This window comes from Ovis aries, chromosome 3 (genome assembly GCF_016772045.2).
Source record: "Ovis aries strain OAR_USU_Benz2616 breed Rambouillet chromosome 3, ARS-UI_Ramb_v3.0, whole genome shotgun sequence".
Classification (NCBI taxonomy): domain Eukaryota; kingdom Metazoa; phylum Chordata; class Mammalia; order Artiodactyla; family Bovidae; genus Ovis; species Ovis aries.
In genome coordinates this window covers 189,256,693-189,283,450 of record NC_056056.1, presented here as the reverse complement: position 1 = coordinate 189,283,450, position 26,758 = coordinate 189,256,693, and the positions used below count along the sequence as shown (strand labels likewise).

General features: G+C 43.1%; 1 long non-coding RNA gene across 1 annotated transcript; it reads left to right on the top strand.

Moving 5' to 3' along the window:
- Positions 1–12,095: 12,095 nt before the first annotated feature.
- On the top strand, positions 12,096–23,907 carry LOC132659474 (uncharacterized). The gene is made up of 2 exons (XR_009599982.1): positions 12,096–12,520; positions 12,835–23,907. It is a non-coding gene; the product is annotated as an uncharacterized LOC132659474 (long non-coding RNA).
- Positions 23,908–26,758: the final 2,851 nt, after the last annotated feature.

Genomic DNA, 26,758 nt, shown 5'->3' with positions numbered 1-26,758 from the left:
TATATATATATATAAATATATATATATATATATATATAGTCATTAAGCGCATGGTTCTAAAATTAGGCTGCCTGGGTTTGAATTCCATTGTGTGGCCTTGGGCAAGCCAAATACCCTTGCTGTGCCTCTCTGACTCTGTTTCCTCATCTGAAGGGTAATTATAAGGTTTTTGTGAAGACTAAACCAATGAGTGAATGAACAATTGATTGTCTGTGATAGATTTAGAATGGAGCCTATGGTCAATGCTATGTAACTGATGATGATAAAGTTGGTGAGTGTGTGCATGTGTGCTAAGTTGCTTCAGTCATGTCTGACTCTTTGCAGTCCTATGGACTGTAGCCCACCAGGCTCCCCTGTCCATGGTATTTTCTAGGCAAGAATACTGGAGTGGGTTACTATGCCCTCTTCCAGGGGATCTTCCCAGTGCAGGGATCAAAACTGTCTCTTATGTCTCCTGCATTGGCAGGAGGGATCTTTATGACTAGTGCCACCTGGGAAACCCGTTGATGAGTATAAACTACAAGAAACTGAAATTTAGGAAAATATCAGGAAACAGGAAAACAGTGGTAGCACGTGTAATTCATATAACAAATCATGGTGCAGCAACACACAAATTAAGTGTCTGTTCTCTGGAGCCTAAGTACAAAACAGTAATCCCCCTGCCCCTTGCAAACATTGGAAATGAAATTTAGATGATGAGAGTCAGATCATAAAAAAGGCTGAGCACCGAAAGAATTGATACTTTTGAACTGTGGTGCTGAAGAAGACTCTTGAGAGTCCCTGGTGTTCACCAAGGAGATCAAACCAGTCAATCCTAAAGGAAATCAATGCTGAATATTCATTGGAAGGATGGATGCTAAAGCTGAAGTGCCAATACTCTGGCCACCTGGTGCAAAGAGCCTACTCATTGGAAAAGACCCTGATGCTAGGAAAGATAGAGAGCAGGAGGAGAAGGGGACAACAGAGGATGAGATGGTTGGATGACATCATGGACTCAACGGACATGAGTTTGAGCAAACGCTGGGAGATGGTGAAGGACAGGGAAGCCTGGCATGTGGCAGTTCATAGGGTCGCAAAGAGTCAGACACGACTTAGCGACTGAACAACAACAATAATACTCAGTGATCCCTCTGCCCCTTACAAACATTGAAGTGCAATTCAGATGATATTGTTGTTTTTATTTCCCAGCCACGATCTCTACTCAGGGCTTTGCAGTCCTGGCATCTGGGAAGCCTGAGACTCACTGACCTGGGAAATGATGTACCAGGGCCAGAGGAAGAGTTTTAGAGCCCAGAGCCACCCCGTGGGCCACTCTTTAGTCCCATAGATATAGAGGACTCCAGGTTATTTAAAAAAAAAAAAAGCCTCATGTAGGCTTTGAGGAAGTAAAAATGTCACAAATAACTTCCAATCATGGGCAGTACACACTGGGAAGGGAAACCACCATTTCTGCTTTGGAGATGCTGGATGGTTTATGAATTAAGTGTTTGCACAGTTATATGTGACTTCTTTCTTCTTTCAAACCCAGCTGGAAGAACTGCTTTCTTCCTCCCCATCCATCAGCTCTGAGTCCGCGCCCAGTACCAGGCTCCACATAGGGACAGGACCTTGGCAAAGCCCTAGGAGGGACCTCTGTGTAACAGTAAGATGGCTCAAAGCAAACTGGGATCTTTGAACTTTTTGGATCCATGTCTTGATAGCCAAGGTCAGCCCTAGAAGCCAAGAGATAAAATCTGCAGAGGACTTTTTCAAAGCTGTTCTTACCAGGCCATGTTGCTGGCCCCAGAGGCGCCATGGGCAGGTGCCAGAGTGGGCTTAAGATGCAAGCCTCCTCACAGGCTTATAAATGGGTTTATAAATGCAGAGTTCTATAAATTGACATCTTGGGCTCTCTGAAGAGCTGAGATAGCTGAGATTTAGATTCACAGCATGCCTGTGCATTAAAAATAGAAATTAAATACAGACAAGAAGAGAACTATTTGATTAGGGGGTGGTTCCTTCTTTTTATTTAAGAGAGATGCACTGAGATCTAATCTGACCACCAGCAGACACTCCAAGCCACACCCATGCCTCCAATAATTGTAGAAATAGGGAATAGCCAGGACTACCCCTTGGAGAAAGAATGACAACCCACTCCAGTATTCTTGCCTGGAGAATCCCATGGACAGAGGAGCCTGGCAGGCTACAGTCCATGGGGTCGCAAGAGTCCCATACGACTTAGTGACTAAACCACCACCACCCAGGACTAACCCTGACTCTAAAGTGCTTCCCCTTCTACCCCAAGTTCACTCTTTCCCAGCTTCATTTTCACGTAGAGAAAGACGTACAATGGGGCGGGGCTAAGAGTGGGGACAGGATATGTGCCCACAGAGTTTTGTACTGTGTATTTTGTATTCTTTCCTCAAAAAGCAGTTCTGGACGAAGAAGACTTGGAAGGTCAGACTGAATACACATGTGAGGGGCTCAAAGGGCAGCACCAGGGATTTTTCACACTATGTTCTATGGAAACCTAGGATTTACTGAAGGATCGTGTACCCTTTTGCGAGAGTAGATTTCAGGTGGGTTTTTTGTTGTTGTTGTTTTAATGAAATTATCAGATTTTAAAATGTTTTTCTTAGAAATAGTATTTCTGTTCTCTGACCCCCGGATCATACTCCCTTCCACACTCTACAACCTTGCATTTTTTTCCAAGTACAGTCAGGACCCTTGACATAAATCCAAAAGGAGAAATGTTTGCTCTCAGGTTTTAACTAATGAATCTTGTTATTTACAGGATCAGTTATTCAGCACACTTGTTTTACTGTAATAAGGAAAAAATATGAAAAGGGAAGAGAAAATGTTTTACAATTTCTGTAGTTCACTCCCAAACCTGTCTCCTTAGCATTTGCTTCTTTATCTTAACATCATTGCCTTTTAGCTGGAAGGAAGCCTCTTGTCCGACTTGTTTCCTTTCACAGAAAAGCAAGCTGAGGCCACATGAGGGTAAGTACCTTGCTCAAGGTTACTAAACTTCTCTGTCGTTTCTCTATTTAACTTGTCTTTGGCATAAGTTCTTTCTGTTTTATTTTGTTTCTTTACTCTTTGCCATGTTTCTCTGTTTGATTGGAATCTGCAATGACACACTTTCTGACTTCAACAAATTGGAAATCCCCACTCCATATTCTCAAGGAGAGTAAGCGTGGTTTTTTATTTTTCCGGAACAAGGTGAAAACCCCATGTTCATTTTGCTAATACATTCCAGGACATTTCTTCTACACTTTTTTTTTTTTCTGTAAAATAAAGTAATAAAATAAAAGTTGCTCATGTGCTCCCAACCTCAATGATCCTGAGTAAGCAGAGGAAAGGAAAGAGTGATTCAGGGGAACCCAAGAACCTGCTTGAAGAGGAGCAACTCTAAGTGGCTGGGGAGCACTGAGGGGCAGAATAAACAGCCCCTGGACAATGTGCATTTGGTGCTGATGAAATGATGCTGGAGACTGGAATCCTCCAAGGAGCTGCTGTTGGCCTCACTTAAAGACACAGACTCCAGAACGAGTTGGATTGCTAAGGGTCCAAGTCTAGGTTTTGCTACCATTTATCAGGACATATGGTTTAGTCGCTAAGTCATGTCTGACTCTTTTGCCACCCCTGGACTGTAGTCCACCAGGCTCCTCTATCCATGGAAATTCCTAGGCAAGACTACTGAAGTGGGTTGCCATTTCCTTCTCCAGGGGATCTTCCTTAGTGACTAAACAACAACAACCAACTACAGACTCTTAGGAAAAAGTCCTTAACTACTCTATACCTACATCCCTTCATCCATAAAATTAATAAGAGCACCTACTGCATAGAGTTGTTGTGAAGATTCTAAGAGTTTGTATCTGTAATGTGCTGGAAATGGTGCCTAGAACATTCGAAAGGATCGATCTGTGTTAATTATTATCATTACCTGTAATTACCCTTTCTCCTAACCCTACACCCAACTTTAACCATCAAGGCATACTTGTTCACAATTAACATTCAAAATAGAGAACAGTTTCCAAAGCATGCTTTCTTAGAGAATTTCCTGGTAGACTTCAAAACTTTTAGATGAAAGTCTGGCCGCTGGTTAATATAACAAGCCTCTGTGTATCTAATATACACCGGCTTTTCTCAGTGTGACATGAGAACTGTAACAGAAATGACAGTCCCACCAACCTCAAGTCTTCCTATTTGGAGTTACTGCTGCAAGTGCTGGGCTTCCTTTGTGGCTCAGATGGTAAGGAATCTGCCTGCAGAGTGGGAGACCTGGGTTTGATCCCTGGGTGGGGAAGATCCCCTGGAGAAGGGAATAGCAACCCACTGTGCCTTTCTTGCATGGGGAATTCCATGGACAGAATTCTCCTGGTGGGCTACAGTCCATGGGGTCACGAAGAGATGGGCACGACTGAATGACGAACAGTAAGCTCCAAATGCTCCTTGTCAATAAGCAGTAGTTATTTCTTCCCAGTCATCTTCCTGTCCCTTTGGTGATTCCCTTTTCAAACCTGGGCTTATCCTCTGCAGAGCTACGTCCTGATACTTCTAAAGAGAACCAGGATTTCAGAGCCAGCCCTTTTAGATGCATGAAGAGGTTTGGTATGCAAATAATGAGATATTTCTCCCCTTCATCAAGTCATCACTCTTTCTAGTATTGTGTCAGTTTTTTGCCTTTAGAAGGGTTGTTGTAGATCTCTCAGGAAGTATCACATAACACAAAAAAGTCAGGAGAGGAGCTAAAGAAAATTTCCAGTGGCAGTTAATGGGCCTGACATCAGCAGATTCTGAAGGCCATGTTATGCTAGGGAGAAAAACAGTGATCTAGGAATCTCTGTGATGCTAATGGAACCATGCTGCTGGAGAAACTTTCACTGCTTCTGCTTTCTCGTCTTTGTCTTGTGTACAACCACCAGTGCAAACAGGCGACACCCACAATGACTGGGTAAGCTGGTGAATTGCATAAACTCTTTCCAAAGCGGTCAGGATTGTGTTTCCCCACTGCATTTGACAGATAAATCAAACACGCAACTTAAAGCTAAAACACATCAGACTTTGGAGTTAGTAGGTAAAACAGAAACAAGCACCATCATCGGTCAATGCCACCAAAACAGAAACATTCTTCACCTGTTCAACATGAAAAAAGGACCGGGTTCCTCCTTATCTCCTGCTGAGCAAGTGAATAATGTGAAATCAGCCGTGGGGAAGCCTGCCACGGTCTCAGAACAGGCTCCTCTGCTCTGTGTGGTGCCCTTGGCAACACAACAGAAGGCTTGGGGGGAGCTGGGAGAGGCCTGACCGAGGACAAGGAAAGAATGGCATGAAATACGATGCAGCTGCTGAACTTTCTTTTCATTAACTTTAAATTATATCAATTTCTAGACTTTTGGATACTGAAAGGAGAAAAAAAAACACTGAAGAGACAAGCTGTCTGCTTTTAACCTAACTCAAATTGAGCGATAATGAAAGTGATTCAGCCTGGTGCAGAAAGACAGGACCACCACTATCCTGGCTACCCACCTTTCAATTTTATTTAGTTAGAAGTTTCCATTTCAGCTCTCCTCCTCCAAGACAAGAAAAACACATCTCCAGAAGGAGGCAGTCCCCACAGCGGGCTCTTCTGCCCAGCCTTGCCCCTACATGGAGTAACTCAGCCAGGCAACCCCTTCGTAGTGTGGCATCAGGACAGGGAGCTTGTAATGTGGCTGTGTGAGTGCGCACCAACATTTCAGCTTGCCTATTCACGCTGTCCCAAAGCTCATCTACCAGACGTGGCCAATAGTGCCTGGATCATTATTTTTGTACTCCATTGTCCAAGCATCTTCTAGGGAAGAGGTGACTAGCTGTTTCTTGGCTATACTAAGCCAGCCAAGATTGAAGTGGATGGATGGGAATGTGGTAGGTGGAAGGGTGGGTATTATCTCTCCTTGTCAGATCCCCAGGTGTTTAAGGTATTAGCCCTCCAAGCCCTTAACTGATCTTAGCCCCGAGGTGCCTTTATTATAACTGGATCCACAGATCTTTGAATGCTCTGAGCTTTTCGAGAATAATTGTGCCTCTTGTTTGTTGTTTAGTGGCTCCGTCGTGTCCAAGTCTTTGCAACCTCATGAGCTGTATCCCACCAGGCTCCTCTGTCCATGGGATTTTCCAGGCAAGAATACTGGAGTGGGTTGCCATTTCCTCCTTTAGGGGATCTTCTGGACCTAGGGGTCAAATCTGAGTCTCCTGCCACGTCTCCTGCATTGCAGGCAGATTCTTTACTGCTGAGCCACTGGGGTTGGGGGTGGAGGAAACAAGAGCAAGAGCAAGAGGAAAAGGAAATGTAAAAGATTTAACACTCTAATACGTGTTTATTGAATACTTACTTTGTGTTAGTCATTATTCTAGGAGCTGATTGTATAAAGAGTAACAAGACTTACATTCATGCAGGAGAAACAGACAATGAAATATAAGCAAATAAAAACATTTTAGATAGCAGTAAGTATTATGAAGAGCAGAGTCTTGGGAGAGAGTGAAGGGGCAAGGCCACATTGAGATAATGAGGGAAGACCTCTTTTGCGACATACCATTTGATCTGAGACCTTAGAAATGAGAAGAAATGAGCCATGCAATGATTTTTTGAGGGAAAGCATTCCAGGCAGGAGGAACAACAAGAGTTCATACCCAACAGTGAGGTTAGGCAATCAGAGAAAGAAGATGAAGAAATCTTGATCAGAGTGCCGTAGGGGCAGGCTGCTACCAGATAGGAGTGAGGAGGTAAGTTGAGGTCAGCTCCCAAAGGGATCTGACCAGGGAAAAGAGTTTGGGAGATACTGGAGTGCTTGTAAGCAGTGCAGTCATAGGAAGCCTGCCTCTGTTTCTCATTCCCACGTATGACATACGTACATACACACACACATAAGGAAGATACATAGAGTAGAAGCTGAGCTTGGGTTAGGACAATACTTTTTATAATTGCATGTTACTTTAGATTTGATATTTAGAAGGTTGAACTCTTTCTCAGAAAGGCAAGAAGGGCTATGTTGCAAAATAAGGCAAATGTTTCCTTGAAGCCCTTTTGTAAAATTAATACCTGAAATGGAATAGCGCCATCCATACACAAGTCATGGGGGACATTAATCTTTCAAAGCCAACTGTTAAGATATTTTGTTATGGCTAGAACAGAGACACAACAGGGAAGAGAAAGCTAGATGGCTTTCTCATAAGTCCCCAGGGCTTAGATATCCATTAAGAGAAGGCACGACTTGGTTTAAAAAACCAGTAACCAGTAATTTACAAGTGGCGTGGTTTCTCTATATTTGCAGAGAGTACCAGGTCTCCCTCTGAGATCCAGACGAGAACCTCCAGTGTTACTCACTTGTTTAACCACAATGGTTTCTCTTTGTTCCAGGACATTGGCACCAAGCTGGAAGACCCAGTCAATGAAAGGACTTGAACAAGTAAATGTTTTGGGGTTGTTGACCTATGAAACTCCTTTAAATACTCCTTTTTCTATGTCACTTTCTTTCTTTTCTTTATTTCCTTCCTCCTTTCTTTCTTTCAAAACTTTTAATGAAAGGAAAATCTGACAGAAAATGATTTTTATTATGAACTGTGATTGTGTCTAATAAAGCTAAAATTACATAATGCTATTCTTGTAAAAGGATGAAGTTTTAAACACCTAGTGGTTAGAGGCATTTTTCAGACTACAGGTAAACAGAGACTCCATATCCACAGAATTTCTTGTTGTTTAAAGCAAATATGTACAACAGTCAAACACATACCTTTTTATAAAACAAAGTTAACATTTGAAGAAAGACCGTGATGGACTTGAGCAATGTACTTATTAACAAAGAATAAATTAAAACATGAATTTCTTATAGATATATTTTATTCAGTTTATTATATTAATCCTTTGCCAACTTAAAGACATTAATGAAATACAAAATATTTTAAATGAGTAAAAAGAAGTTGAACATTATATAAGATAGGGAGAGTATAAACAGTAGGAGAAGCTACTCTAATTAAGCAAAATACTTAACTCTGAAAAATGTGGACACTTTCTGCCATCACATACTTCAATTTCACAGTGGTGCGCTGAGTAGCTCAGGCATGTCCAACTCTTCGTGACTTCATGGGCTATAGCCCGCCAGGCTCCTCTGTCCATGGTATTTTCCAAGCAAGAATAGTGAAGTGGGTTGCCATTTCTTCCTCCATTTCACAGTGATTCTGAGCCCTAAATAACTTAGATTTTTAAGTTTCATTTTCACCTCAAAGATAGTTCCTTCATTTAAACAGACATTGGAAGTTAACTCAATGACTAAAAATCTAAAGAACTGAAGTTTGGGAGATGGATCACTGACCCCCAGTAGATATCCATTTTCTAATCCCCAGATCCCATGAATGTTATTTTATGTGGCAAAAAAGGATTCTGCAAATGTGATTAAGTGAAGAGCCTTGAGTGATCATCCTGGATTATCTGGATTGGCCCTAAACATAATCACATGCATTCCTATAAGAGACAGAAGGAGGCCATTTGACACAGAAGGGGAGAAGACAGTGTGAGTACTGAGTCAGCAGTTGGTGTGGTGTGGCCACAAGCTAAGGGGTGCTGGCACGCATTGGAGCTGAAAGAGGCAAGGAGTGGGCTCTTCCTGACAGCCTCTGGAGAGGGGCAGCTCTGTCGATACCTTGGTTTTGGTTTGGTGAGACTACTCAGCAATCACAGGAAGCCAATGCAAAAACGGCATTCTGAATTGATACTCACTGGCATCTTAAAAGGAGTGAAAATAGCTGTGGGGAGCAGGAGAATGCTTTTTAATGAGGCAGCACTGAAAATTATTTTATTTCTATATCAGAGGAGTAAAGTACAGTACCTATTTCATTGTTTAGTACACATGACTTCTTCAAAGAAAAATGGATAAATATCTAGGTTATATTGACTGGTACAATTTTAGTACTAGGCATGTAGAAAGCACTGATTCTTCACTTGTTGAAAATACTATAAACTTAAACATTTTTATATCAACATAATGCATGCACATAATAAAAAATGGTGCAGAGTTTAGGCTGAAAGCTAATTTTCTTCCTTGAGAAATTGAAAGGATTAAAGGGGAATTTTATGAATAACTGTATGCCCATTATTTCAACAACTTAGGGTTAGATGGACAAATTTTGAGAAAGTTTCAAATTACCAAAACTGACTCAGGAAGAGATAGAAAATTGAAATAGATCTATAATAAATAAAGAAACTAAATTAGTAATTAAAAATCTTCCCACAAAGACAAACTCAGGTCCAGAGAGTTTCACTGGTGAATTCTATCTAATATTCTATCTAATATTTACAGAAGTAATACAATCCTCCACAAAATCTTCCAGAAAGTAGAAGTAGGAACACTACCCAACTCATTTTATGAGGCCAGTATTACTCTGATACCAAAGTCAAACAAATACCTCACAAGAGAAGAAAACTACAGACCAATGACCTTTATAATTATGGACAAAATAATAATTAAGACAATTTTAGTGTAACTGAATCCAGCGACATAAAAAATGAAGACAAGGTAAGATTTATCACAAGAATGCAAAGTTGGTTCAAGATCTGAAAACCAACTTACAATATGAAACAAGCACCACATGATCATCTCAATAGAAGCAGTAAAAGCGTTTGACAAAACATCACAGCCATTCATTAATAAAAATTTAGCACAAATAATAGAAGGGAATTTCTCTAAACTATGAATGTCATGATACTTTCTCGATACTCTAAATTTGCTGCAAGTCATTTAATTCTGTAATTATAATAGATAAATTTTATTACGTAAAAATTATATCTATGTAGCTATTATTTTTAAAAATGCTTTTAGTATTTAATTCTCATCAGTAGAAGATGCTATAAGCAAGAAGTGTACCTTATTATGTTCTCTTTGGAGCACAGCTCATTAAGATTGCTCAATCCTTAGTGGTTTACTCAATTGAGATTTTAAAAACTAACCATATTCCACGGACTATACAACCTAAAGCCTAGCATTTAAGTTATTACATGTCTTCACTATAATTCATTCTATCTTCTCAAAGCAGCTTCTTGTACCCATTTCTCATTTCTGACCCTTTTCTGATTCTGAACCCTTCATCCACTAGGTGGTACTTTTGGTACTTGTAGCTTCATTGCTAATCAAAAGACTCAGGGTAGTTTGAGAGAGGCAAATGCATTATGTAAACAGGCCATGTGTTAGTGGGATATTCACAAGCTGAAGAGAGCCTTTATCAGATGTACTTAGACAACTTTAACACACACTCATGGAATACATCTTTTTCTTTTCTTTAGCACAAGTGGAATATGAAGGATTTCATGTTTCAGAATGTTTCCAAAATATGGGTTCCTTGGGCTATATGCACATGAAAGCCAATCTTATGAGGGAGCAAGTGAGCAGCTGCCCTAGTAATAAGGCTTCACTTGTTAATTCTTCAGCCAATATGTATTGAACAACTGCTCTGTGCCAAGCACTGTTCTAGGTATTGGAGTCACAGCTGTATTCAAAAGTTCTTGCCCTCATGGGGTCTGCAGTTGCGGGAGAGATAATCACAAAACAAATAATTGTTGATGTTTGGTCTGTTAGGACTTTGGGAAAACTTGCAAAGCAGAAAAAGGAGAAATTGGAATGATAGAAGTGGAATGATAGCAGTCACCATTGTATGTGGAGTGGAGGCCCAGAGCTTTTCTAACAAGATGAGGTTTAGTACAAATGCTATATTAAAATGCAGGCATCATGTCAGGTGGACTTCCCAGGTGGCTCATTGGTAAAGAATCCACCTACCAATGCAGGAGATTCAGGTTCAGTCCCTGGCTCAGAAAGATCCTCTGGAGAAAGAAATTCCAGTTTTCTTGCCTGGAAAATCCCATAAACAGAGGAGCCTGGCGGGCTATAGTCTATGGGGTCGCAAAGAGTCGGACACGACTGAGCGACTAAACAACAGCAACATCTGTAGGAAGCAAGGGAGGGGATCATGCAGCTCCTTTGGGAAAAAGCAACCCAGGCAGAGAGAAAACACAATATACAAAGGATTGTAGGCAGGAGCACTCTCAGTATATTCATTTAAGAGGAGAAAGGGCATGTGAGTGGGTGTGGCATGGAGTGGAGAGGGTACATGGTAGAGATTAGTTCAGAGGCGTAGACTTGGTGTGGCTTGTAGAGCATGAAAGGCCTTGCAGGGCATTTTAAGACCTGTGATTTCACTCTGAGTGAAGGGTTTTGAGCAAAGAAGTGATACAATCTGACTTCTGTTTTAACACGATTACTCTGGTTGCTGTGTTGAGGCTGACTGCAGTAGGACAGAGGTGGAAGCTGGGGAACAGAAGCTGGGATTATTGCAATAATCCAGGCAAGAGGTGATGGTGGCTTAGATCAGGGTGTAAGCAATGGGAGAGACAAGAAGAGAACATGCTTTATACATTTTATTTCTAAAGAAGAGCCAACATGATTAGCTAATGATTAGATAATGGGTGTGAGAGACGGAGAAGAGCCAAAGATGACAATTTATTTTAATTATTTAGCAGAAATTTGAAAGAGCGAATCTTAGTCGCTCAGTCATATCTGATTCTTTGTGACCCCATGGACTGTAGTCTGCCAGGCTCCTCTGCCCATAGAATTCTCCAGGCAAGAATACTGGAGTGGGTTGCAGTTTCCTTCTCCAGGGGATCTTCCCTACCCAGGGATCGATCCCCAGTCTCCTCTATTGCACATGGAGTCTTTACCATCTGAGCCACTAGGGATAAATAGTGTGAGAAAAAGAGAAGAGCCAAAGATGATGATTTATTTTAATTATTTAAGCAAAGTTTATATAGTGCTGATTATATACAAGGCACTGTTCCAAGTTCTTGACAAATATTGACTCATTTAATCTACGCAATAGGCCCATGAGATAGGTACTATTTTTGTCGTCTTTTTCCTGCCTTCAAGGTTTTGGCTCTGAGAAGCTGGAAGGATAAATCTGACATCTACTGAGAGAGGGAAAGCTATATGAAGAGCAGGTTCAAGGTGATATGTTAAGGTCGAGAAGACTGAAATAACTGTGTGAAGATGCCAAGCAGGTGGTTGGTTATGCAAGACTGGAGTTCAGGAGAGTGATCTGGTTTGGAGATACACATGCAGTGAAAAGATGTGATTTAAAAACAGGAAACTAGATGACATCTCTAGGAGAGTAGAGATTCAGCAGAGGGTGAAGCACCAGTATTAATGAGGACATGAAGATGAAGATTCGAAGAAGACAAGCAATGGCCAAAGAGCTTGGCATCCTGGCAGCCAGGAGAAGAAAATGAAGGAGAAGCGGAGAGCAACTATGTGCAATGCCTCAGCTTCGTCCAGGAAGAGAGAGCTCAGAATTTACTGGTTACTTTGAAAAGAGCTATTTCATTGAATGGTAGGGATGAAACTTGGTGTGCAAATGAGGTCAAGAGAAAAGAAGAGGAGGAAATGATGAATAAAGAGAACTCTTTTGAGACATTCTCTATAAAGAGGAATATGGCAACAATCAGAGAATAGTATAGGTAAGGTCAACAGAGGGTGTCTTGTTTTTTGTGGTTGTTGTTTTCTTTTGTTTTAAAAATGGGTGAAATTGTAGCAGAGTTGTATGCAGATGGAAATGGTCCAAATTGATACAGGAGAGAGGAGGTTAAATGATGTTAGTGAGCTGATGAAAGAGGATGATAAAGTCTGGGGCTTGGACTTAGATGGAAGCAGAGACCATTCGTCTCTGATAAATGGAGGGAAGGCAGGATATACAGTGATGGATGCAGTCATGTGGGGAGTTGGGGGTTGACATTTGTGGCTGTTCTCATCTGGTTGCTTCTCTTTTTCTCAGTGAAACAGGGAAAAAGTCATAAGCCAAAAGAGATCAGAAGAAGTATTGGAGTTTTGAGGAGACCACAGCTGTGACAAGATCATCTAGGAAAATGAGGACTATTATCCAAAACATTAGCTCAACCACAGGTCAGCCCATGATTACAGTCCCATTATTGGGGTCTAGAAAAGTCTGATTTTCAAGTGGACTCTATTAAAATGCAGATACTTAGAAGCCCAAGCGCTGTTCAGCAGGCTTTCTCTTGTAACACATTCACATCAGAAAATGTCTGAGTTGTCAGACTGCTGGAAGTAAGACCCTCAGGGCATGACGCTTTTGCTCTCTTTTTCCTGGGCAATCTACATTTTACTTCATTTTGTTTTTTCAAGAGAAGTAAGTTGTTATTGTAGAACTGAGTGTAATTCATTTGAAAAGCTTTGCAAGATTTTATATAATTAAATCCACATATAAGAAAAAAAATTCCTCAACCCATTTGTCCCATTTTCTCTCCTATAAAAATGTAACATAAGTCCAGGCTCTTGGTAGGAATCAGAGTAGAGTAAGGAAAGACTTGATTTGTTTTTCAAATGGAGGAAAGTGGCTTCCTACAGGAATTAAGTATTATTATTCCAGACCAATAATAATTCTTAACAACTGTGGGGACCTTCTCTGTGTCTGTCAAACCTAAGTATATATCATTTAGGTAATGTGTGTGTGTGCGTGCGTGCGTGCGCGCTAAACCACTTCAGTTCAGTTCAGTTCTGTCGCTCAGCTAAACTACATCAATCGTATCCAACTCTGTGACTCTATGCACTAGAGCCTGCCAGGCTCCTCTGTCCATGAGATTCTTCAGGGAAGACTACTGGAGTGGGTTGCCATGCCCCGCTCCAAGGGATCCTCCTAACTCAGGGATAAAACCTGCATCTCGTATCATCCCCTGCACTGGCAGGAAGGTTCTTAACCACTAGCTTTACCGCCCAGGAAGCCCCATTTAGTTAATATCCCCTCCCACATTAATAAATACTGAGCAGGAACATAATTGTCCTTTTCTGTACAACTGTGGTCTAATAAATTTCTATAGAATTGTCTTTTTAAAAAATGCACAGATTGGTCCACAGATAAGATGACAAGAGAATGTTGTTAGTTAAGACACAGAGGCTCTGGCATATCCTTTAAGCTTGAGTTAGCATTCCAGTTCTACTACCCTGACTTCGTGATGTTGAGGAAGCCTCTGATCCTCACTGAGCCAACCTGTCTTTCCTAAATCATGGGCTACTGATAAAAGTTGCTACAAAATTAAAAGAAGCAACCTGTCCAAGTAAATGTGCAACACAGTGTCTGGCACACAAATGGCTACTACTATTGTCTGTGTTCCAGAAAAACATCGATTTCTGCTTTATTGACTATGCCAAAGCCTTTGACTGTGCAGATCACAGTAAACTGTGGAAAATTCTGAAAGAGATGGGAATGCCAGACCACCTTACCTGCCTCTTGAGAAACCTATATGCAGGTCAGGAAGCAACAGTTAGACCTGGACATGGAACAATAGACTGGTTCCAAACAGGAAAAGGAGTACATCAAGGCTGTATATTGTCATCTTGCTTATTTAACTGATATGCAGAATACATCATGAGAAACGCTGGGCTGGAAGAAGCACAAACTGGAATCAAGATTGCTGGGAGAAATATTAATAACCTCAGATATGCAGATGACACCACTCTTATGGCAGAAGGTGAAGAGGAACTAAAGAGCCTCTTGATGAAAGTGAAAGAGGAGAGTGAAAAGGTTGGCTTAAAGCTCAACATTCAGAAAACGAAGATCATGGCATCCAGTCCTATCACTTCATGGCAAATAGATGAGGAAGCAGTGGAAACAGTGGCTGACTTTATTTTTCTGGGCTCCAAAATCAGTGCAGATGGTGATTGCAGTCATGGAATCAAAAGACACTTACTCCTTGGAAGGAATGTTATGACCAACCTACACAGCATATTGAAAAGCAGAGACATTGCTTTGTCAACAAAGGTCCATCTGGTCAAGGCTATGATTTTTCCAGTAGTCATGTATGGGTGTGAGAGTTGGACCATAAAGAAAGTTGAGCACTGAAGAATTGATGCTTTTGAACTGTGGTGTTGGAGAGGACTCTTGAGAGTTCCTTGAACTGCAAGGAGATCCAACCAGTCCATCCTAAAGGAGATCAGTCCTGGGTGTTCATTGGAAGGACTGATGTTGAGGCTGAAACTCCAATACTCTGGCCGCCTGATGTGAAGAGCTGACTCATTTGAAAAGACCCTGATGCTGGGAAAGATTGAGAGCAGGAGGAGAAGGGGACAACAGAAGATGATATGATTGGATGGCATCACTGACTCAATGGACGTGGGTTTGGGTGAACTCTGGGAGTTGGTGATGGACAGGGAGGCCTGGCGTGCTGCAGTCCATGGGGTCGCAAAGAGTCGGACACGACTGAGCGACTGAACTGACTGACCGATTGATTGTGTGTTGCTAGACACTTAAGGCAGCATTTTCCCTTGTACCTGAAGGCACATCTAGAGCAGCAGTCCTCAACCTTTTCTGCACCAGAGACTGGTTTTGTGGAAGACGATTTTTCCACAGACCAGAGAGTAGGAAGTCGTTTGGGGATGATTCAAATGTAATACAATTATTGTATACTTTATTTCTAATCTAATGATGCCACCGCTCTGAAAGGAGGTACCTTCACCACAGTCCAAAGTTTGGGGAGTCTTTTCTAGAGGATTTCTGTTTACACTCAATCCAAAGATGCAGCTATCCCTAAACAGAGGTAAGTAAATGGGGAAGAGTTGGGAAAGTAGGGAATGTACTGGCTGTTTCTTTTTTCTTTTTCTTTCTTAGAAACATCTTCATTATGAGCGTTCTTCTTTTAAGGGATAGATCTGGGACTAGACCCTGCTTTTCAAAAAATTGAGATGTAATTGACACATTATATTAGTTTTATATGCATAATGTATATGTGTGTATTGCAAAATGATGATCACTGTAAGTCTAGTTAACATCCATCACCACACAAAGTTAAAAAAAACTTGTTTCTGGTGATGAGAATTTTCAGAATCTACTCTCTTAAGAACTTCCAAACATACCACACAGTATTATTGACCATAGTTACCACACTGTGCATCACATCCCGGAGCTTATTTACTTATTTATCTTACAACTGGAAGTTTGTAGCTTTTAACCACATTCATTTTACCCATTCTCCACCTCTGGCAACCACCAATCTGTTCTTTGAATCCATAAATTTATTATTTGTACTATTTTTTCTAAGATTCCGCATATAAGTGAGATCATTCAGTATTTGTCTTTGTCTGACTTGCTTCGCTTAGCGTAATGCCCTCAAGGTCCATCCATGTCATTGCAACTGGCAGGATTTCCTTCTTTTGTTATGGCTGAATGATGCTCCATTGTGTGTGCGCGCGCGCACATGTGGGTATCTCACACTACTTTATCCATTCATCCATCGATGAACACTTAATTCATTTTCCATATCTTGGCCATTGTAAATAAGGCTGCAGTGAACATGGGGGTGCACATATCTTTTTGTGCTGGAGTTTTCATTTCCTTTGGATAAGTCGAATTGTTAGATCATATGATAGCTCTTGCCTGGAGAGTCCCCATGGACAGAGATCCCGGGAGGGCTATAGTCCAGGGGTTGTGAACAGTCAGACACGATTGAGCAACTAAGCACAGCACACAGTAGCTCTGTGATTCCCAGATGGCTCAGTGGTAAAGAACCCACTGGCCAATGCAGGAGATGCAGGAGACCAGGGTTCAATCCCTGGGTTGAGAAGAGCCCCAAGGGGAAGAAATGACAACCCACTCCAGTATTCTTGCCTGGAGAATCCCATGGCCAGAGGAGCCTGGCAGACTATTGTCCGTGGGGTTGCAAAGAGTTGGACATGGCTGAGCAACTGAGCATATACTCATGGTAGCTCTATTTTTAATTTTTTGAGGAAATAGCCTATTCAGGCTATGCTTTTAATTGTCTCCTTGGTAATATAAACATGTCATGGACTGCTGTATATATTTTCATCTCTAGCTTGCTTGAGATTCTGAGAATTTTTAGCCAAACTGAAGAGGACATCTTCATTATACCAGAATATTTGAGAAATTCCAGAGGGTGGTGACCATATGTCTAACTGAACGCAGTGGGGCTGCTTAATAACTCGTTAAATAGAGAATAACAATCTAACAAAAATGTGTGAATTTCCCGAGCAGTTGAGTTTCAAAGGACTGTGGCCACAGTCTCCATCTCACACTGGCCTGGCCCTGGGAAGTGAGTGGGTGTGCTGGCTGCTGGCCGTGAACCTGGATTTAATGATATCCTCCAACACTGCATCCTTTGCTGATATAGCTGTTTGAATCTTGCAGCTGTTGTGTGTATTTTCTTGTATATTACAGTTTAAAATGAAGAGAGCAGGATAAAGTCTTTGGGGCCACACATGGAGCCCCGTGTGCAGTGTGTCCTCAAGCTGGGATGCTTAGGGAATAACAAAGCCAAGGTCCTGTGTTCCACAAAAGCCTGTCCTTCTGTGACCTCTGTGCATCCATCAGCCCAGATTACAGACAGTCTGGCCTGTGGAAAAGGCTAGGGCCCCAGGACAGTCCTACTAGACAAAATCCTGGTTGAGAGCTCAAACTGTTACCCATTAACCTGCCCAGGTGGGAAAGAGTCAGTCTGTGCCTGACACACTAGTCTACAGGTCACAGCCACATCTTTTACAACCAGCTGGAGTGTGGGGCCACTCCCATGCTTGTCACCTGGCCCTTTTTTTTTTTTTTTTTTTTTTTGCTGGAAGATATCTGTTTACTCTTTTTCCATTCCATTCCTACAACTAGGCTGTAGTACTCAGTGAAATTTACAAGATTATGCTGTTCAAAGGTTTTTAAAGCATCTTTATTTAGCTGTAGAATGTCGTCTCCCAACAAAACGTCACACAAAAGTCCAATATTTGAAAGAGTTAATGCAGGAAGTATCTGGCTTGAAGTGGAAGGAGATGGTCTCTACTTATCCCATCACACACACACACACACACACACACTCACACTCTCTCTCTCTCTCTCTTTCTCTCTCTCTCCTTGAGGCACCTCTGAAGAATTCCTAGGACTTGAAGCAGAAAAGTTTGAAAATCCCTGATGGTCTTAATTTCACATTTTTGCAGATGAGATAAGACATCTAGATCTGCCTTGTCCAGTGTGTGCTAGGGTCCACAGTGTTCCAGGGTGGTCCACCAGGAATGTGCAGTCTAGTGAAATGGCTAGTCTGAACCAAAGATACTATAAGTGCAACACACACATTCAATGTCAAACATTTGGTACCAAAACCAAATATAAAATATCTCATTAATACAGTTTAAAAACTGACGGTCCATTGGTATTATATTTTAGATAGATTAGGTCCAGTAAAATATATTAAAATCCATCTCACTTGTTTCATTTTACTTTTCTTTTTAACATGACTACTAGAAAATTCAAAATTACGTGAGTGGCTCTCCCTCATGGCTTACATTATAACTGTTGGAGAGCGCTGATTCAGATTGTTCTGCCCAGATCACTGGAGGCAGGTCGGGACTTGCTGTCCTAACCACTCTCACCTTACTCATTTGCCTGGAGACACAGCCAATAGACAAGCCCTTAACGTGACATCCCTGGGCAGTTTCATTTAATATGATGGGATAAGAGAGAACTTGCAGTGGTGGGATAGGATTAGGCCCACAGATCGCCTTCCCAGGCACATATTTTTATCTGGCATCTAATATACCCAGGGAAGGAGCATTGATTTAGAAACAAGAAGGCCTGAGTCTTAGACCCTTTGATGATGATGCTCCCTTTTTGTGTAGGTCATCAGACTTCTGGATCTCATTTTTCTTATCTATAAAGTGAGAGAGTAAGTTTCCAAGGCTCCAAGTCTTCTTCGTTCCCTGGAATTCTGTGATTTACTGTTTATCTATTCGCTTATATTCTTCACTGCCAGAAAAAGCTTTTTGATGAGGTGTTCCTGCATCTATTTCTCTCTTCCCTTTCCCTTTCACTCCTCCTAAAAGTGAACTTCAGCCAAGAGAAGTGGGTTGAGAAGGGAAGTGAGCTCTAAATCACTTACTTTTACCCTTAACCCTGAGAGCAATGAAAGAGCTGTCATGCCCTTAACCTCTGTCACAGAAAGGAGGACCTGAAGGAGGAAAGGGCAAGGAATGGATGAAGGGGAAGGGGAGGTGAAAGGATAGGGGAAATAAGAATAGGAAGAAGCAGGTGAAGCAGAAAAAGAAATCTTCACACACCTGTATGTTCATAGCAGCACTATTCACAACAGCCAAAATATGGGAACAACCTAAATGTCCATCAACAGTCCAGTGGATAAGAAGATGTGACGCCTAGATTTAAATAAAAACTACTCAGCCATAGAAAAGAATGAACTAATGCCTCTTGCAGCAACATGGATGGACCTAGAGGTTACCATACTAAGCAAAGCAAGTCAGAAAGAGAAAGACGAATACTATATGATATTACTTATATATAGAATCTAAAATATGACAGAAATGAACTTAACTACAAAACAGAAACAAACTCACAGACATAGAGAATAGATTTGTGTTTGCCAAGGTGAGGGAGAAGGAAGGGGCAGATTGGGAATTTGGGATCAGCAGATGCAAGCTATTATATAGAGAATGGATAAACAAGGTCCTAGGATAGGAACTATATTCAATATCCTGTAATAAACCGTGTGTGTACGTGTGTGTGTGCTGTGGGCATGGGTGCACACTCTCAGTTGTGTCTAGCTCTTTGCGACCCCATGGACTGTAACCCACATGTCTCCTCTGTCCATGAGGTTTCCCAGGCAAGAATACTGCAGTGGGTTGCCATTTCTTCTTCCAAGGGATCTTCCTGATCCAGAGATCAAACCTGGGTCTTCGCAGGACCTGCATTGGCAGGCGGATTCTTAACCACTGTGCCACCTGGGAAGTGTAATAAATCATAATGGAAAAAAAAATTTGTTTAAAGAAATACATATCTGAAGTATTAATTAGCCTTCTATCTGGACTCCTTGGTTTATTGACTCCAAGGAAGCAGGGACTGTGTCCAATTTTTTTTTGACAGGGGAAGTGTTTGTCTTATACAATACCTGAGCACACTGCTATTTGCTGGACGAGAACCATGAAGTAATCTCCTCTTGTGGCTCGCTGAGTGTTTTATAGCCGCTTTTTATGGCTGGCGCATCTGATGAAGGCAGATGAAGCACATAGGTACGCAGGGCAGGAGAAGTCAAATTAAGCAACACTTTTATTAAACTTTTTCCCCTCCTTCCAAGCTCCTAGGAAGCAGAAAACACCCAGACATTGTTTTAAGTCAGGGAATTTCCAGCTTTGCAACTGAACTCCCTGGCGGAGGGCCAGGCCTGCCATCAGCGCGTGGGAGAGCACGCGGCATTCTCAGGGCTGGGTTGGAAGTTCCAAGTTTATGGGACATTTATTTCAGGATTTAGCTCTTACCTATGGGTTCAGGACAGAGAAGGCAATGGCACCCCACTCCACTACTATTGCCTGGAAAATCCCATGGACGGCGGAGCCTGGTGGGCTGCACTCCATGGGGTCGCTAGGACTGGGACATGACTGACGCGACTTCACTTTCACTTTTCACTTTCCTGCATTGGAGAAGGAAATGGCAACCCACTCCAGTGTTCTTGCCTGGAGAATCCCAGGGATGGGGGAGCCTGGTGGGCTGCCTGCCGTCTATGGGGTCGCACAGAGTCAGACACGACTAAAGCGACTTAGCAGCAGCAGCAGCATGGGTCCAGGAAAAAGGATTTTTCCTCAAAAATGTACTTTGTCTCTGAATCACAGCACATGTTATGACACTGGTTTATGCCCTGTTTTCTTCTTAACACTTCTCTAAATTCTGTCTCAAAGAAAATGATGAGGCTGGAAGCTTCTCTCAGGTCCCACCCACACTTTCACGCCCTGAGGGGAGAGCGGTGTTAGGGGAAGTGGCTCTGAGGAGCTGTCCTGGACGCTGGCCTGTGGCGCCCCATTGTCCTTGTTCTCACATAGGCGTGGGCAGTGTGGATGGGGAGGGATAGGGGCAGCCTTGAAAGGCAGCTAGAACTCAACCTTTCCTGCACACTCCAGGGGCACTCACAGTGGAGCTTAGCTTTGCCAGGAGCCAGACAGCATTTAATTCAAACAGACTTTTAAAAAAAGAAATAAAGGAAAAAAGGCAAAACCAGAATATTTCATTAAAATATCAGATTTAGGGAAAGGTTAGAAAAGATTAAAACTGAAGTAATTGAGATGGTGGTGGTGGGAGGGACCCAAGCATTAATCCCTCAGCGCTTTTATACTGTTCATGTTGATGTCCAAACCCTGCCTCATAGGAGAGAGAAAACAAAACTAAGCCCTAGCAAAACTAATGCTGTGCATCATGTAGGCCTCCTTCCTAAAGTTCCCCTAGGACCCTCTCAGCCAAAACCTCGGACTAGTTTCCCTTGATATATGTGAGGCACGTGTATAAACCATTCCTTTGGCAGGTTCTTAACTGAGAAGGGACTGCTGGAGGGCCTGACTGGGCTCCAGGAAAAGGGATTGTCAAGAGGGGCTGGAGAAGAATGTCCTTGGGTTGAGCATACTGTTGAGAAAGTGCTGGTTAGAACATCCTGGAGAAGAAGGCCCATAGAACTGCATTTCCTTACTGGGTCTCTGCATCCTTCTCTGCACCAGGGCATAGGAGCCTTCAGAATTTTTCTTAAAACACTCAGGAACCCAGTCTCCAAGATCCATTTGTACTCAGGACTGTGATAGGGGGAGGAAGGCCTCTCTCTCTGTGTGCCTTAGCTTTTCTTTCGAGAACCATCCATGGAAGGGACAGGTTTTGAGTTCTAAAGAAAAGCCAGTCTGCCTGCAATGCTGGAAACCGGAGTTTGATCCCTGGACTGGGAAGATCCCCTGGAGAAGGGAGTACCCACTCCAGTATTCTTGCCTGGAGAATCCCATGGACAGAGGAGCCTGGTGGACTACAGCCCATGGACAAAGAGTTGGACACAACTGACCCTTTCACCAGATTTAGGGCAGTTTCAGGGTCACCATGTCTGCTAGGGCTGCCACAAGAAAGTTTTACAGGCTGGGTGGCTTAACCAGTAGAAATGGATGTATCATCTTGCAGTTCTAGAAGCCAAAAGTCTAAGATGAAGGTGCTGGCAGGGTAGATGTCTCTCCTTGGTTTGTGGATGGTTATCTCTCCCTGTGTCTTCACATGGCCTCCCTGCTGCCTATCTATGCTCTGATCATCTCTTCTTTTAAGGAGACTGGTGGTATTAGAGGGGCGCCCACCCATGACCTCAATTTAACTGAATTATCTCTTTCAAGCCCCTGTCTCAAGTACAGTCACATCCTGTGATACTGGGTTGGGGTGGGGGTGTAGGTTAGAACTTCAACAGATCAGTTTGGTGCTGGGAAGGAAGACACATAATTCAGCTATGATATCATGTCTATGACTTTCAGAAAGGCTGGGACTCCAGACGGCCCCCCTACTCATGGCCATACACACGTTTTGATAACCCAACAGTGCCTTTCCATTCCTTACAAAGTATTCCAGTTTTACCAGTCTTTCTGAGCTCATCAGGCCAGTCTTCTCCAGGATCTCATTTCTTCTAGTGTCGGGGATGTTTCCTGGAACATTCTTCTTGAGGATGGCTGTCTTGCTGAGATGGAGGCCACTGTGTTCCCTCACCCACCGCTCCTCCCCTGCAGACCCTTCCCAGTTCTGCTCAAGTAGACCACCAAGCCCAGTTAAGGAGAGCTGTGGTCTTGCCCCAAAAGCCAGGTATATACACCCACTCCCCCAAGCCCCTCGGGGTGGCATTTGAAAAGACAGTGTTCCCTTCATCAGCTGGTACTTCCTGTGGTGTCCATAAGCAGGCCTTCAGTGCATGAAGCAGGTTCCAGAAACGGATGTTCAGGATCTGGTTTGCTTCCCACCACTCCTCAAAAAGTGACGCCCTAGTCATGTATGCTAGTCATGCTGGGAAGGAAGACAGGATTACTGAGCCCAGCAAAGATGCATCTAATGCCTCAGTTTCTTTCCTAGAGCAATTTAAAACCACTTCTCCTCTCCCTGAACCAGAAAAAACAACTGTTTCCTATACTCTGGGCTCTGCAATTCAACTCTATTTTCTATGATCACAGTGCTGAGTTTATTACACAGAAACAGCCCTTACGAATCCTCTCCCTCAGATGGATCATTCCTGGGTGGTCCTTCTTGGGTGGGTTCCCCAAGCGCAGGAATCCCATACCACGCCTCCTCCTCTGCTCAGCGTACTGGGCAGATTGTACCTCAGGAAGCTCAGCTCCAGCTTGTCAAGAGATAAGATCAGAGACGTTGCAGAAAGGCCCTGTTTTAACAAGGCCAAAAATACCGGGTTATTCCAACCCTCAAGTCTACTGTGCAAAAACTATCCCCCCGCCCCGCCCACCCCCCCGCAACACACTCTGGCTTTGGGGGCCCTCTCCCGGAGAGTTTCCTCCTCTCGTAAAGATGGATATCACCAGGTGAGGAAAGAGTCACGTTGCTCCCAGCCAAGCTTCCAGTCAGAAGGGCTTCACTTTCAATTACCCAAGAGCAGCTGTAGACGGCTGCTTATGTAACCACCCCGTGCCTCCTTCTCAGGAGGAGGACGTGGAACCATTTGGTGTTTGCTGAATAATGAGTCATGGTCAGATTTAGGGAGTAGAAACAGTGGATTTCCCCCCTGCATGCTTCATCCGGAACTTCTAGTAAAGGATGTGAAGCTGTGAGTCAGTGGCTGGTGGGGTCAGCCCTGGGAAGGGAAAGTACCACAGAGGGCCCTGAAATGAGGCCCCCCTGCCCGACCCAGACTTTCATGCCGAGCTGCTGAAGGAACTCCAGGAGCTGGGCACTCTGTGAGGAGAGTCACCGTTTATTTAGACCTGTGGCTGACCCAACAGGGGCTTTCCTATCTTGGAAAGGCTGCAGTTGCAGCTCTCTTCCAGGCCCTAGACACGAGGCTCCAAAATGAACAGAGTTTTCTCCAAACCTCTCCTGAACCCCAAGAAATGAAACAAATATGAGAGGTGGGAATCGAGAAACTAAAAGGTTTGCTTTCATCCAGAAAGAAGAAAGAAATTAAGATATGCTATTGTTTATCACATTCTGAGGTAAAACAAACAAACCCCCAAGGAAAAGAAATTAAGCTCTGTAAGAAAATGGACCAAACATTATTTGTTCCTTTGCGTATTTCTAAGAAATTCAGTCACACTTTCAGATTTTCACATTATGAAATTATTTCTCATGACCGCCACCCCCCATTCCTTGCCCCCAGAGATGCTTTTTCAGCATGCCCAGGAAGGGTTTATTGTGCTGTCACAGGCTTTATTGTGCTTTGTTAGCAAGTCATAGGGCTTCCCTGCTGGCTCAGAAGGTAAAGAATATGTCTGCAATGCAGGAGACCAGGGTTCGATCCCTGGGTCGGGAAGATCCCATGGAGAAGGAAATGGCAACCCACTCCAGTATTCTTGACTGGAGAATCCCATGGACAGAGGAGCCTGAAGGGTCTACATTCCATGGGTTCACAAAGAGTCAGACACTACTGAGTGACTAACACTTTCACTTCAGCCAGTCACACCCTAAATCTGTGTCCTTGTACAAGGCTCTCTCTCTTAGAGTCGGTGTGTCTACCTTACTTTGCGGAGGTGCGGCAGAAGTGTCACGGAGTCTGTCTTGATGAATGACGTAGGGAAATTTGCCTCAATGCACAAAGCTTCGAGCTCTGCCCTTGAGAAGTCACACAGGCACAGAGGTTGAGGTCAAAGTGCCTCAGCTTGAATCCCAGCACTGCTACCCACCACCAGCTAAGTGACTTTGATGTGCCATTAGCTTCTCTGCTTGGTTCCCTCATCTGTAAAATGGAGTCAGTGAGAGTCTGCACCTTATAGGTTTATGAGGTCTGAGGCAATACTTCTAAGGCACTGTAAATGGTTTCTGAACATTCAGTAATGATAATGACAGTGATATTAACATTACCATTATTATCATTGTTATTTTGTTCCTGTCTAGTGACTTCTACCCCGAAACACAAATAGAACAGCAGGAGTAGGCCTTATGGTGAAGCAGATCCAGCCTTTGTACAATGAGTACAATCTTTCTCTAGTATTTTTGTCTGTAAAATGGGGGAAATGTTGCAAATTTATAGCAGAGATTCAATAGAATAAAGGATAGAAAGTTTTTTAGTTTGGAAAGTACTCAGTCCATGGTAGCTATTTTGGTTATTATTATCGAGTTCATGAACCTGAATTTCTGCTCAAATAAGTTCCAGATTGCTTTATCCCCTGTAACAAAATGAAGTTCCAAGACCAGATCACAGGCCTCCCTTTAGAGTATTTCTATGTATATTTATGATAAAAATTTTCCAAGGGGAGGCAAACTCGTAGAATTCTAATGTAACACAGAGGTCATAAGGGACCAATCTGATGTCTGGTTGAGGAAAAAAAAGGGATAAGGGACAAGGCAATTTTTTAGATTCTTTAAGAAGGGCTCTTTCAGCTGAGTTATATTGATTGCTTTCTTGGTTTGATTTACTTCATGGTATTTTGACCACAGGAAGCAGATGACACACCTCCTCTGTGGGTGTGTCATCCTGTAGCCTCTCTGAGTGCTGTAGGGTGGAGGAGGGGGAGGGCAGCCACATAACCAGCACCGCCACCACCACCATCATCACCCCCCAGCCACACAGCTCCCACATTTAGGGAGCTCTTACTATATGTCAGGCACAGCACAAAGGACTTTTATCTCAACTTTATTCTTAACATGACCCTGCTGTTTTAATATTATTATCTCTATCTAAAGGACAAGAAAACAGTGTTCCTTAGAGACTTGCAACCTGCCCATGACCCCGCAGCTGTAGGTGGTACAGCTGGGGGTGGAATCTAGGATTCTGATTCTGGAAGCATCATCTATTAATACCAGGCTATATTGCCATTACTACTGGGTGTGTGGTGTGGGGCCAGGGTAGGGTGGGGGGTGGAGTGTGGGTTGCTACCTGAAACACCCTCTGCAGCCGTGGCACATAAATCATCTGTCCTCATGTCTCTGTTGAGCAGGAAAGGTGACCTGCTGTCCAGGAAAGCTCATGGCCGGTCTGTGTTTGAGGGGGCATGGCAGCCATTGCCGACAGGCTGCAAGAGGCCATTGCCATCCTTGGTGTAACTGAGACGAACTTGACCAAAAATGATCCAGTTTCACGGGAGAATGAAATTCCCCACAGCACTTCCAAGTCATTCTGCAGAGCCAGCGGTAGAGGGAGGGGGACCAACCCCTGTCGTTTGGGGTGGTGGCCTCACATAAGAATGACTCCCACCCCCCAGTGTCTTCATGCAGCTATCAGAGCCCTTTGAGAAGGGCAGAGCTGATGGCTTGGACAAGTTTCTTTTCTTGAAACAAAGCTAATTTGTCCAGTTTTTTGTGGCTTTCTTATGTGGAACAACATTAGCTCATCCAAGCTTGTGGTTTATTTGAAAACGAAATTCCGGTAAATCTTTCGCACCATCTGGCAGTGTGGTGATTGGCCACGAGTTAGGAACAAGCCACGGAGCACACAAGAAAACAAAGCGAAGAAAACCCACCCCAAACAGAGAGGCTTTCTATAATCTCTGCACCAAAACAACCCCACCGGGCTCTCAGGACGGGGCTGCCCTATGAGCAGAGCTGTAACCTGTCACTCTCCGGGTAGGAACGGCTTCCTCTTGATCGCTGAGGCTCAGTGGAATTTCTCAGCCTCAGCTTTAGCCAAGGCCTTGCATTCTTTCTATATAGATTAGAACGGGCCCTCTGAGATCACATACAGAGGATCTAGAAACCAACATGAGTGATCAGGAGAAAAGGGAAATTCAGCCACCAGTGGCTGACCTTT